The sequence below is a fragment of the Durio zibethinus genome, chromosome 10, assembly GCF_047325235.1.
Source record: "Durio zibethinus cultivar Kanyao isolate XHJ-2024 chromosome 10, ASM4732523v1, whole genome shotgun sequence".
Lineage (NCBI taxonomy): Eukaryota > Viridiplantae > Streptophyta > Magnoliopsida > Malvales > Malvaceae > Durio > Durio zibethinus.
This window is the reverse complement of record NC_143171.1, coordinates 17097223-17111477: the sequence shown is the minus strand read 5'-3', so window position 1 is coordinate 17111477 and position 14255 is coordinate 17097223. Positions and strand designations below refer to the sequence as shown.

Sequence of the window (14255 nt, the reverse complement as noted above, 5' to 3'; positions counted from 1 at the left end):
CAAAGCTCTCAATATCTTTTTTTTCCATGCTTTATAGAGACAATCGATTTGGGACTAACTTTACAATGTGCTTGTACTAAGTTATGAATGCTCTAGCTAATTTTTTCCATGAAGTGATTCAAGTTATATCCAACTGAGCATACCACATAGTAGTAGACCCTATAAGATTGTCTTGGAATACATGAATCAAGAATTTGTCATCACAGGCATGGACAGCCATCTTTTTCAATACACAGTGACATGGGTCACTGGGTATTTAATCCCACATATTTCTCAAATTTTAAGACCTTGAACTTGGGTGGAATAATCACATATGGCACCAAACAAAGCTCCAATGCATCCATAAAACTATAGAAATCTATTCCCTCGATAGCTCAAAATCTCTCTTCTATGAGATCCATCTTCTTCTGAGCACTTGAATCTTCTATTGCTTTAAATGAACTTTATTTTAGTTTTTCTAGCTTTTCAAGATTGTTAAGAACTTGGGTTAGATTAGATTTATCTCCACTAGGAATAGTGTATCCCTGAGGCTTACTTTGTATGGCTACTAAAGGTATTTCAAGATGAGAGTATCCATAAAAAAATGGTATTTGTTATGATTATGCCCCTTGAGATACTTGTAAGCAAACTTCCTCCACTTCTTTCTCTCTATTCAAATTTTCTAGCATTTTCATTACTTGGGCTAGATCTCCTCTCAATTCATCTTAAGCTTTCTCTATTTTCTTAATTTGGCTATGTTGTTCTAGCTTCATGAATGGCAAGTAAATTACCTTGACAATTAGGCTCTTACACCTTTACCACCATAATTAAGAATTAGGATAATATCTACTGCAAATTTATGCAAAAAGAAAAAAAATGAATGGATGCATGCATTGAATGCTATCACACAATAAGAAAGAAAAGAGAAAAAATATTTAATTAGAAATTAAAATTTGTTTTAACAGGAACAACCAAAAATATTCCTAAAAAAAATTCCTAAAATTTATTGCATGGTCTTATTCTTCAGCTCCAAGATTTTGGTACTGTTTTTTCAGTCAATATGATTAGGCAATACCTTCTTAACAATCTTGGGCTTTCCTTTATCCTCAAAACTCAATGCATCAGTTTTGATTAGACCTTACACCTTATGTTTGAAAGTAGGGCAATTTTTTGTTTAATGGCCTATATACCCAAAGTGATAATCACACTAAGCCTTAACATCTAACCATTTAGGATAAAGAGGTTTTAGTGACTCTAAAGGAACTAGTGTGATTAGGTAATTTTTTAGGAATAGTAGGAATAGTTTAGTGTAAGTCACAGGTATTTGATCAATGATAGCTTTCTCTTTTTTTTACTTAATGATTTTTTAGCTTGAGTAGTTGTTTAACTCGTAGATGTAGGTTTTAGAATAGAACTAAGTATATATGCCCAAGGATTCATTAGGAAACTTGGTTGTTGAATGGGTTGATAAGCACCAAGGTTTTGAAAAACATAATTCATAACAGAAAAGGTATATGGGTATGGGTCAATCTGTGAGGGTTAAGCAAAAGCAAGCTTTGTTTGGGATGCCAAAAGAGGTTATTTAAGAATAACCAATTGGGGATTTGGGTATAAGCCAATTTGTGGAGTCGGCACAAGGTTAGAAGACCTTATCTCTTCCACTTCTTTTATGATTTGGTCTTTTCCTAGGCCATCGGATGCATTGACATGACTTGGATCGACATTAATAATGTAAGAGGCTTTTTTATCATGACAAAATGGTTGCTTAATGCCCATATGAATTGGAGTTAACGAGAATTCTTGAGAATGGGCCACTTCAAGATTTTTTACCCTTTCTATTAGCTTGGTAAGTTGCATTTTTATTTCTTATAGGTCATGTCCAAATTTCTCTTGGTTGAGTTCCAAAGCTTGAATCTGTGCTTCTAATTGATCACCTATATCTTCTGAATTGCTACCCCAGATAATAGAAGATTTCTATTATGCAATGTCATGATGAACAAATGATCATGATCTATGAATGAGTGAAATGAAAAAGAATGAATGAAAATAGATAGACAAACAAACAAACAAATAAATAAATAAATAAATACATAAATAAATAATTGCAAACCTAAGGAAGTAACAAACAAGAACAAAGTCAGCACCCAATACAGAGAAAGAAAAAGACAAAACAAGATAATGCATAACTTAAAAGGTATATGACCAAGTTTGGATTATTTCTACAAAAAAGAAGGACATGGCTCTACTTATAGATCAAGTATATTATAGCTCACTATATGTGGATTGCGTTGACTCTCTAGGTTCTCAAATTGTTCCTCACATCATTGTCCATCATAGACTATTGAGGCACACTAATTCTCACCCATTATAGGCTATGAACGAAATGGGTTCAATTTGAGTGGGAGTATTTTGCTAGCCTATCTAGAGACATGTAATCTCACAAAGGTATAAGTACTTTACTCCCTAATAAGGGACAAAACTTGCGTGTAGAGCTCATGTTATGCATATACAAATAAATGATGACTATGATTAACAAATAAATAAATAAATAAATAAATAAAGTACAAATAAGAAAAAAAGTTCTTAAATTTATTAAGTTGGGCTTTGATACCAAGAAATTAATAGGCTTGACTCTCAATGTCCCCAATAGAGTTATTAAACTATCATAACGTATAGATCTATAAACCTATTGCTAGACCTGATTTAAATAGTCACCATAATCTTTTTTTATTTAGGTGCAATTAGCCACCTAACTGAATCTGTCCCATTTTAATGAAGAGTCCCAAGCTTTACTTAGGTATCTTTAAATGGTAGACTCTAATCTATGAAGCAAGATTTAGGTTTGAGAATGCAATTACAAGTGAGAAAGGATATAGCACCCTTATAGCACTCATTCGAAGAATATTACTAGTTTGATTTTAAGTTATCCAAGCCTTAAAACATATTTATAATTTACCAAATAATTTACTATTGAAATTTTTTCTTACGTTACTCCAATATGTTGGTAATAATTTACGAATATTTTCTCATCTTAGGAGTACTCAAGGAGACTATTTGTAACACTTTGAAATGGCTTTATCATCGAATTCAGTTAATTTTTGTAAAAAAACTTTTATTTGTGATAAAGAGATTTAGAACATTTGTATTGAAAAATCTTATCTAAATTCTCCAATACATTGATAAAATTTAGAAAAGATTTTCTCACCTAAGAATTTACATAAAGATTGTTATTTGCAACACTTAGTAATTTTATTATCAGAGATTCAAAATCTAATTTTTATAAAAATAATTTATTTTAAAAAATATCTTCTAATATGTTGGTAAGATTTTCTGTTAAGATTATCCTTTAATATGTTGGTAAGATTTTATAGAAACTATTTTTTTTTCGAAACTTAATTTTTGTTAAAATTTTATTTTAAATATGCATAAGAGAAAAAAGGAGAAACAACTAAGTAAAATAAATAGGTATATAAATAAACTAAAAATAGAAGTTATCAAATAAATTAGGCAAAAGCCTAATATAATCCAAGACAATTATCACATAAATAGGTATATAGATATCCATGTATGGGCAAATAAAATAGGCTAAAGCCAAAAATAATGCAAAGCAAATTTCAAACTTACTCCACGGGCTAGTGAGAAACCAAGGCCAAGTTAATTCAAATCTACTCAACTATTTTAATGCTTCCTTTTTCTTTGGTAGTCAGTAGTCAAAGCCCTCCTTTTTTCTTCTTAAATATAATTTATATTCCTTTTCCCTTACGTTTAGTAGTGCTAATTTCAAACTTTTCACCAATAGCTCCCCTTTGTTGCCAACAAATTCCATGCTTAAACCTTCATTTTCCCTATTTTATCAAGCAACCTCATCTGTTGCTTCACGAAACCAAAAAAATTTTTGCTGCTGAGATGTCACTGAGCTGTCAATTCTATTAACTCAACCACTTTACTCCTTTGTTTTGCTTATTTAATTATCCCTCTTTTTCCCTTTTCTAAAAAATCATAATAGATCACTAAAGATAATCCCAAAAACTAATGAAAATCAAGAAAAATAATCCTAAATTTTTTTATTCCCATCCCCTTTTACTGTGTGTTGGAATGGGATTTATATAGGGATTCAATTCCCTTCAATTAATTCAACTGAATCTATGATGATTTGATCCTTTTTGATTTGATTTCATTTCTTGTGACCCTTTTTTTTCATAAAGATTAGGAAAAAAATCCTAAAAATCATTCAATCCAATAATCTGCCTTTGATATTCCCTTGTAAAATCCCATGATTTCCAAACTTTCCATTCTTTTTATTAATTCGATTATTCTTTTTCTTTATTTTACCTTTTGATTGTTGACCAAAAATTATTATTAAAATTACAATTCAAAATAAAGCTAGACCTGAATTAAAATTTAAATTTAAATTCTAGTTAAAAGTAAAATTATGGGTTTTATTCCTTTGGGCTCGAAGCTTCCCAATCAAGCCCAATTACGATCGAAGGCCCACTTTGATTTCAAAAAAATTTTCTAGACGAAATGGGGTGTCTCCATATGAAGAATGCTTGACAATATAATATGGCTGCAAAGTATCAATGCATGATAATATAAAATTGCATGTGATGGCAAGGGAAAATGAAATGAAAATGCATGCTGATTTAAGTTTTAAGGGTTGGTTTGGAGTTTAGGGTTTGGGGTTTAGGGTTGGGGTTTAGGTTTAGCATTTTAGGTTTTGCTTTAGGGTTTCAATTTAGGGTTTGAAGTTTAATGTTTAGGGTTTGAAGTTTGGGGTTAGGTTTTGGAGTTTGAAAATTAGGGTTTCATGGGATTTGAAGGATTAGGGTTTGATGGAATTTGGGGTTTCAAAATTGTGGTTTCAATTTTTTGGTTTTTTTTTTAGGTTTTATGGAAATGGACAAGAAATAGAAACAAATTACAAAAATGCCATTGCTGAATACTTATGCCAAGGGCATGACATTGAAAAATAATTAACTAAGGTATTTTCAAACTAATATCACAAAGCATGTAATGCATGAAAATTCAAGACCAAAATGAATCAAACAAAAAAAAATTTCCAAACTTTTGAATTGTTCCACCTTTTTTTTCTTCAAAATCCAACCAAATAAATATTAAAATCAACCAAACAACTAAATGAACTAGCATTTTTCCATATAAAGAATTGACCCAACACATTCAAAGCTTAGCAAACATATCAAAAATAACAATCAAATATGTGAAATCAAGCCACAAATCATCACCAAAAGAAGAAAATGGTTTGGCCAAACAAGAAACTTACCATGGCCGAACCTTCATGGAATTTTCATTACAACATTTTCACTAGCAAATAGTAAGTGCTCCTATAACCAAATACATATAGGTAGCAAAATAAGCAAAGAACACATTTAAAGAAAAAGCCAAGAAGAGGTTTAGCCATGGCAGGGGAGGTTGGTCGAACCTCCAGCTTGGTTTTTCAATGGTAGATTTTTGTTTTGTTTGTTTTCTAACTTAAATCCAACTATAATGATTAATTGAATGAAGTTTGATTCAAACTTTGACAAAAAAAAACCTAAAATCTTCAAGAAAATCAATAAAGAAATGGATGAAACACAATGAAAAAGTAATGAAAAATGTGATGAGAATGCTAAAAATGCAAAAATAGAGGTTGAGAAAGGCTACATTTAAGCAAATCAAGCACCGAATAATTCTTTTCTCTTTTTTTTCTCATTTTTTCTTCCTTTTTCTCTCCTTTATTTTTTTTTCCAACCCTCTTATTTTTCATGTAGCAATGCCCCCCTCAAATTAAGAAGCCACAAAAAATCCCTTTAAAATTGAATATAAACCCGCGAATTAAAACTCACCCAATGGCCAAGGTTCCTTTCTTCTTTTTCTTCCAAGGAGCAAACTTTAGCCATTTGATCAAGATTCCTTATGTGATCTAATGATCCACAATGTTCATTACAAAGGTTGGATTTTTATAGCCACTAAACCAAGTGAAAAGATCATTTTGCCCTTAGTACAAAGTTTTTGGTCTTTAGGCCATTTTCTTAGAAATCAATGTTTCCATGCTTATTTTTGTTATTTTAAAGTATTAAAAATCATGAAATATTATGAAATTAAGATCTAAAAATTTTTGTGAAAATTCGACCTTGGAAAGGTCAAATTATGAAGTTACTTTTAAGGGGTATTTTGGTAATTTCACATCTCTCAAGATGTTATCTAAGTTTTCAATACATCAAAAATCATTAAAAATTTTCAATTATGATTAGAAAGTTTTCACAAAAATTCAACTTTGAAAAAGCCAAATTACAAAAATACCGTTAAGGGCATTTTGATAATTTTATACTTTCCAAAGTACAATCAACCTTTTAGTGCTTTAAAAATCACAAAATTTTATCTTAATCCACATTAATTCCAACTTGATTGTGAATTTTGAATATTGACCGGGTTCTATTTCTTTCACCAAATTTGACCATTTTGACTAAGTCCAACTATTCTTGATTTTATATGATCATGTTTGACCAAGTTTGACTTTGAGGCATTTAAGTCAAATCAGTCTAAATTTTGATTTTAGAAACTTGTCAAAATTGAAAAAATGTTGGATTTGAACCAAGTTGAATTTGAAGCGCATCACAAATGGCCAAGATTTTGCCCAAACAAAATTAGGTGCCTACAGTCGTCCCTCTTTGATATATTTAAGAATCAGAAATAATGCAAAAATCAAAATCATTGATTTTGTCTGTGACTAAGGACTCAGAGGGCTTTGCTTGTATGTCTTTGTTTGTTTTCATATTGGAGGAGTTTTTTTTTTTTTTTTTAGATTTGTATCAAGAGTCATTTCAAGGGTTTGAGATTCATACCAAAGGTTTTTAAAATTCTCCTTGAAAGGCAGGATTCACATTAAACAGTCTTTCAAAAGTAAAGGATTCACACCAAATGACTGTGATTCACAAAAGGTTCAAGATTCACACCAAAAAGTTACGATTCACAAAAGGTTTCTTTAAAAGTTTCAAAATTCAGACTGAAAGGTTAGGATTTATACAAGAATTCTTTAAAGATTAAGGATTCACACTGAAAGGGTTGGGGTTCACACTAGGATTCTTCAAAAGTTTTGAGATTCACACCGAAAGGTTGGGATTAACACTAGGATTTTCCAAAGATTTTAAAATTCACACCAAAATTCGTTAAAGGTTTAAGATTCACACCAAAAAGGTTGGGGTTCACACTAGAATTCTTTAAAGGTTCAAGTTTCACACCAAAAATACCGAGATTCATATCGAAAGATTCTTCAAAGGTTTCGGATTCAAACCAAAGGGTTTTTCAAAAGTTTTAGGATTCATATCAAAAGGCTGGGATTTATAAAAGAGTAAACAATACATGATATGGAAGACTCTAGATTCACAATAGAGTAAACAACTCATAGTTGGGAGAACTCTGGATTCACATCAAAAAAATGGTTCACAATTTGGGGGATTCTGGATTCACAATAAAAAAAATAATTCACAATTGGGATGACTCTAGGTTCACAATAGCAAAACAGTTCATAGTTTAAGAGACTCTAGATTCACAATAGAATAAACAATTTATAGTCTTCAAAGATTCGCAAGAGTTAAGGGTTTGTAAACTTCAAGATTTCACAAAAAGAAAGGGATTAAAGATTCACAAATTGCAAATATTCATAAAAGTCAAAGGTTCACCATTTCTGTAGATTTGCAAAAGTCAAAGACTTGTAAGTTTTAGAATTTCACAAGAATTTTTAAAAATTCACAGATTTCAAAAATTTATAGATGTAAATGATCAGTCATTAAGATAAGGAATGCCAATGAGATTTACTATGATCTAAATACAAATGTCCCTAGGCAAAAGTAGATGCTCTTTCTAAGATGTACATGTAATATACAACATGCAATACATATTTGGGATTTGATTGTGAAAACAAGATGACAAACCATTATTTTTGGAAATAGTTTTTTCATTTTTCAACAACATCAATCATTCCATGAAAAAATATTTTTTTCTTGAATACAAACGGGACTAAAGATTCTCACATTATTTCTTTATTTTTCATAAAATGTGTGACTGGCTATTCAAATTTTTCCAAAATGGTCAACAAAATTTACCCCACATGATTAAATTCCATGATCAAAGAGAAATGAAATATCTGAATAAATGTGAATTGGGAGTCTCTTGAAAATTAGTATTACCTATTAGAAATGAAAGAGGTGATAATTTTTTTTCAATCAAATTGGATGGTTCAACATGTAAGGGCTTCAATTCATTCAAAAGGGACTTCACTATTTGAAAGGAATAAAAAAAGAGTAGATTTTTCCATCTAGGCTCACAAATGAGACAAAATTTTCTTTAAAGCATGGACTCTATGAAAATCAAATATGTTCAACACTTTCTTTAGCATTTAAGTATGGTATTTTGATATATGTCAAGGTCAGCTATAGTGGGCTCAAATTTTTGAAAGGTCATTCAAAGATAAGAAAAGAATGCTCAAATTTTGAAAATAATACTTTTTTTACATTTCAAACCTTTGAGGATCTTAACTTTGTCAAATCTATCATAGATCTATATTGCCTTTGGTTAATATCTATCTTGCTTAACATCAGGAATTGTTTTATGGCTTTCCAAGTTTGCTCTACCCTTTTGTATGGTTTTCACCCTAGAGCCAACATTCATCTTTCTTTTCTTTTCTTTTTCTTTTCTTTTCTTTGTTGATTATCACACTATTCACTCAAGAATTCAAACTCATCCAAAATGAGCTAATGGTCCAAATGGGTAATTAGGCGACAAAGAGAAACAAAAAACTTTATGAGTTGAATGGTCATTCATTAAAGAGAAGTTCTTCAATTTTAAGCATCCATGCTTAATCCAATATGGACTTTTATTGGGACAAAAAGTAGGCCAAGGTTCGAGGTTACCAAAGAAAAGGATAAATAAGCCCAAAATAAGTGTTTGAATGTGATTAAACTAATGATCACTTTTTTCATTTAAATGATTCACTTTGGGCCATTTTTCCTTTTATTTTCCCATATTCTCTACTTAATCATTCATTACTTTTTTCTTTTTCTTTTGTTTCTCCCTTTCTTTTTTTTTCTCTTCTTTTTTTTTTGTTCTTCATGTTTTCTATGTTTTTTTTTCTTTCATTTTTTTCCCTCTTCTTACTTTCTTTCTTGCACCTTTATTTTCTTTTCCTTTGAGTGGATTTAAAACTTTGAAAGCCTTTTATCAAAAATTTGCCTTCAATATATAGGCATCCTCTTTGGACATTACCATATTAACACCTCTAGATGTATCTTTCTTTTACCCTCTAATATGGAGGGTGATTCTAAGTTAAGGGTTATTTTAAAAGAATTTTCATCAGGTTCAAAGCCGTAGCAAGGGATAAATTTTTATATTTGTGAAGGGATAACGAAAGATAGCCATTTATCATCTTAAACACAGTCATTTAAATTTGAAGAGCAATTCTTTTTAGAAAAAATGTTTGAAAGAACGTTTTTTTTTTATCTCTCTGATTTTCTCTCATTGGTTTTTTTTTTTTTCATGAATTTATTAAGACTTTTTTTGTTTTTGGACTAATTTGACCGTCTCAAGTGCATGATGTCATAACCAAAATTTTTCCTTTCCCTTTTGCGTATCTTTTTTTTTTTTTTGTTCTCTCTTTTTTTCCTTTTTTCTTTATGTGCCCCCTACCATCATTCAAGAAAGATATCATGATTTGACAAGTCACCTTTAATAAAGGTAAATGTGAGGAAAAAGGTCATGTGGAATGAACTCATTTAAGGTGTCAAGAAATCCATGTCACAAATGATGGGTTAATCATAATTCAAGTTGTCTTAAAGGCAATGAGGACTCGTTTTGGTCAATATGCCCCTAAGAAACTTGATAAGGATCATTTTTAGGGTAGATGAGTGAAAGGCTAGTATGTATAGGGTTATTTTAAAGGATTTGTGTGGCTTTGATATCAATAATAGCATAGCCTTAACATTTACCAAATTACCACATCTGAATTTTTAAGAAAAATGCCATATTTGCCTGATCTTCTTGGAATCTAATTTGTCTTTTGTTTTTTTTGAAATTGGCTATCACATTTTTCATTACCTAAGAAAAAAATCATCACCTTTGATATCACAATATTACCAAGGAAAGGTAAGGTTCACAAAATCAAGTTCAAGTCTCTTAAAGGATTATGGCTAATGAGTGAAGTCAATTGAGTGATTTGAAAAAGTGTAGTGGTAAGTGTTGAGTTTATTTCTAATAGAAATTACCAACTTTTTCAAGACTCCTTCCATATTTTATTATAAAAGAAAACTTTATTTTCTCTTTTTTTTCTTTTTTTTAGACGATTTCTTTTTTTTTCTCTTCTTTTTTTTATTTTCATTTTCAAGGTTGATAACACCTAATTATGTAGTAAATTTACATGCTAAAAATGATGCTAAATCTTAAATTTTGGATTAGTTTTGGTACTTTTTATGTTGTTTTCATGATTTTAGGGTTTTAAGCTTATAACTTTCATTTTCATACAAGCCATGCATGCAAGGAGCATTTTCAGCCCAATCTTGGAAGCTCATAGCCGAACCACATTGATCCATATTCATCCATCTGTACGGCCAAAATACAATTCCACTTGCATAAAGACTCTCTTATGATGAAGATAGAGTTCAAGACACCATTCAACCAAGCATACTCAAGCAAGAGGAGTCCCATTCGATCATGCCCCCTTAAAAGATGAAGATAAGCCTTATCACTTAATGTTTGAGTTTGAAAACACATCTTGTAAATCCTATCCCCTTAGTCGAATCCTACTCTATAAATGGGAAGGCCATTCAGCCTATTCCATCATCCCATTTCTCATGTTTTTTTTCTCTTTTAGTTGTTACTTTCTTAGTTTTTTTTTCTTTAGTTTAGTTATTAGCTTAAGTGATAGATTTGTCAATAACAAAGCTTTGTTCTTCAAATTATTTTCTCTTCAATCAAAAAAGTTTTTCTCCAAGACCTTTTCTTTCATTACTCTAGTTTCAAATCTTGTTTTTACTTTCTTAGTTTTGGACAACATACTTTTTCTTTTACAAGTTGATTCAAGCATCCTTTCATTCATTACAAGTTTCAACCACTATTCTTTTAAATGATCTACAAGTTATTTTTTATGCAAGCATTGTTGAAGATCTTTACAAGCATTCGGCAATTACTCTCACTTGTTTTCAAGTTTTCAATTCTTGTTGTTTTAAATCTAGTTTGTGGCTATATTTTTTTACTTTCCAAGTGACAGTTGGTGAAGTCAAGATCTAAGCCTACACTTGCTTTTAATCTTTCTTTTGCAATCAAACCCATGTTTTCATCTATTTAGATATAAGAATCTAAGATCTTACCTTTGATAATTGTGAATTACCCAACATTAAAGTCTATAATCCCTTGAAAGACAATACTAAAATACTTCCATTTATTACTTTACTTTTGTACTTGCAGGCCATACGAAAAACAACAATCAAGATTTTGGCACCGTTGCTAGAGATTATAGTGATGTTTTTAGTATCAATAAAGATTTATTAACTTTTTATAATCTAAATCTTTTTTTTGTTTATTTACTTTTCTTTGCTCTTTTCTTGTTTGCATGCGTAGATCCAATAGTGTTAACTTAGCTCCAGTTGATTAAAAAATTGAAAGAACATTTAGAAGGAAAAAAAAAGAGTAATCAGCACCACTTGCACCAATACCCATGGCTAATCCAAATGACGAGGGGCAAAGAACCTTAAGGGACTATACAGTTCCTAACATAAATGGTTTTCAACCATCTATTAAAAGGCTAGCTATTCAAGCAAACAACTTTGAGATCAAGCCTTCAATTACGTAAATGGTCTAAACTTCTGTGTAGTTTGAAGGGCTACTGAATGATGATCCTAATATCTACCTTTCTAATTTTCTTGAATTATGTGATACTTTTTGTTGTAATGGTGTTTTTGATGAAGTTATTAGACTAAGATTATTTCCTTTTTCTCTTAGGGACATGGTGAAAAGTTGGTTGTCATCATTACCACCTGTTCAATTACCACATGGGATGATTTGGTACAGAAGTTTCTAGCAAAGTTTTCCCCACCAGTAAAAACAACAAAGCTAAGGAATAAGATCACTATATTTCGACAAGTAAATGGTTAAACACTACATAATGAATGGGAACAAGTCAAAAAGTTGTTAAGGAAATGCCCACATCATGGATTACCCTAGTGGCTTTAAGTCCAAATCTTTTACAATGGTTTCACACCACCCATGAGAACCACCTTAGACTCCACTGTTGAAAGGGCAATTATGAGCAAGACTCTTGAGGAAGCAAATGAGCTAATTGAAGAGATAGTGGCTAACAATTACTAGTGGAGGATAAAGAAAAAAAAAAGTAAAAAATCTATTGGTTTATTTAAGATTGATGATATAACATCTATCAATTCCTAATTAGCCACCCTTACTAAAAAAATTAAAATGCTAAGAAACCAACCCTAAGCTAACCATGTGAATGCTATCTAAAACCCTTTTATGTCCTATGAAAAAACCTATTCTAGTGAAAGATGCCAATTCAAAATAGAACCTATCCATTACATCTAGCAATCTAAGCCAAACAACAATCCCTATAGCAATACCTACAACCCTGGATGGCAAAACCACCGTAATTTTTCTTGGAACCAATCAAACCACAAATCCACCAATAACTAAAACAAAAACTACCTCCCTAATCCACCAACTTACAACCCACCCTAAGACAAGAAACCCAATTTTGAGGATATGTTAACCTAATTGATTCAAGCCAATAATGCCAACATTCAAAGCCAAGTTGCATCAATCAAGAACCTAGAAAACCAAATAGGTCAACTAGACCAAGCCATAGCCAACTGCCTTATAGGTACCTTAGCTAGCAACATTGAATGCAACCCTAAAAAACAAGGTAAAAAAAGATGTAATGCTATCTATTCTTTAGTAAATGATACAATAGAGGAGTCTAATGAGAGGGATGTATGGATAAACCTATAATGGTAAACCTTCCTAGTTTTGTGAAGCAACCTAAAATAGATTTTGTGAAAAAGGAAGACATATTAAAAGATGAGGAACTCTTGAGAATCGAAAGAGAAATTTTGTAAGGGTTTGACCCTATGGCAATAGAGGCCTCTAAAAATATTGAACCTTATAGAGAATACCCTAAGGTAGAAATTGTTGAAATGGAATATGAAAAAGATCTTTAAGAGTACATTGAATGGTTTGCTGAAGAAAGGCAAATATTACTACAAGTAGGGAGAGCATTATTAGAAAGCATTCAACCTGAGCAAAAAGAAACAATCCAAAATGAAACAGTTCAAGAGTAAGAAGTCCATGAAAAAGATCCATAAGAAGATGAACAAAAAGAGGAAGAAGTTTAAGATACCAACGCCAAGGATGATTGCCAAAATGTATAGGTAGTGTTTCAACATAACACCATTTACCCTAAAGCCTATTCCAAAAGAGCTACTTAAAGAATTGAAGGAAGTCACATTTTTAAAGGCATGTAGCCCTGAACTATAACAACTCGTTCCTAGAAAATAAAAAGATCCAAGGAATTTTACTATTCCTTACAAAATTAGACATTTAAAATTTTATGATACTCTTTATAATCTTGTTCTAGTATAAATCTAATACATGTGAATGTTCTTATGCAGCTAAGGTGTGAAGAGATAAAAGTACAACCTTAAGTTTGCTGACAAGTCTGCCAAGTTGCATAAAAGAGATTGAAAATTATGCTTGTTAAAGTGGGTAAATATGTTTTCCTTATGAATTTTGCTATTTTAGACATAGAGGATGATAAGACTCCATTACTATTAGGAAGACCTTTCCTATTGATTACTAAAGCATTAATAGATGTCAATAACTCTAGCCTTACCCTTAGATTCAAAAAAAAAAAAAAAATTATAGTTTGTGATTAAAGGTATGGTGTACTTAAAGATGAAAATGATGTCAATATAGTCAAGGTGAAAGAAAACCATAGAGAGTCTAACCTAATAGATAAACCTCTTGACCCTATGATTTAAAACCATTTGGCAAACACTAACTCTAGCCATGTCAACCCCATAAAGAATTCAAACTCTGTATATGTTATCCTACTAGGAGAGCTGGTACACTTCCTAAAACCAAGTTTGTTTATGTCATTTTGAGAAAAAAAAAAAGGCAATAAGGTAAGCTCCCTCCTAAAGGGACAAGATGAACCATAGATTTAGAGATGGCCAAACTTGTCTAAAACTAGCACTATCAACCTAAGTTTTACTTTAACGGTT

General features: G+C 31.0%; 1 non-coding gene across 1 annotated transcript; it reads right to left on the bottom strand.

Moving 5' to 3' along the window:
* Nucleotides 1–12075: 12075 nt before the first annotated feature.
* Nucleotides 12076–12182, bottom strand: LOC149516501 (small nucleolar RNA R71). The gene has a single exon (XR_016346004.1). It is a non-coding gene; the product is annotated as a small nucleolar RNA R71 (small nucleolar RNA).
* Between the last annotated feature and the right edge of the window lie 2073 nt (nt 12183–14255).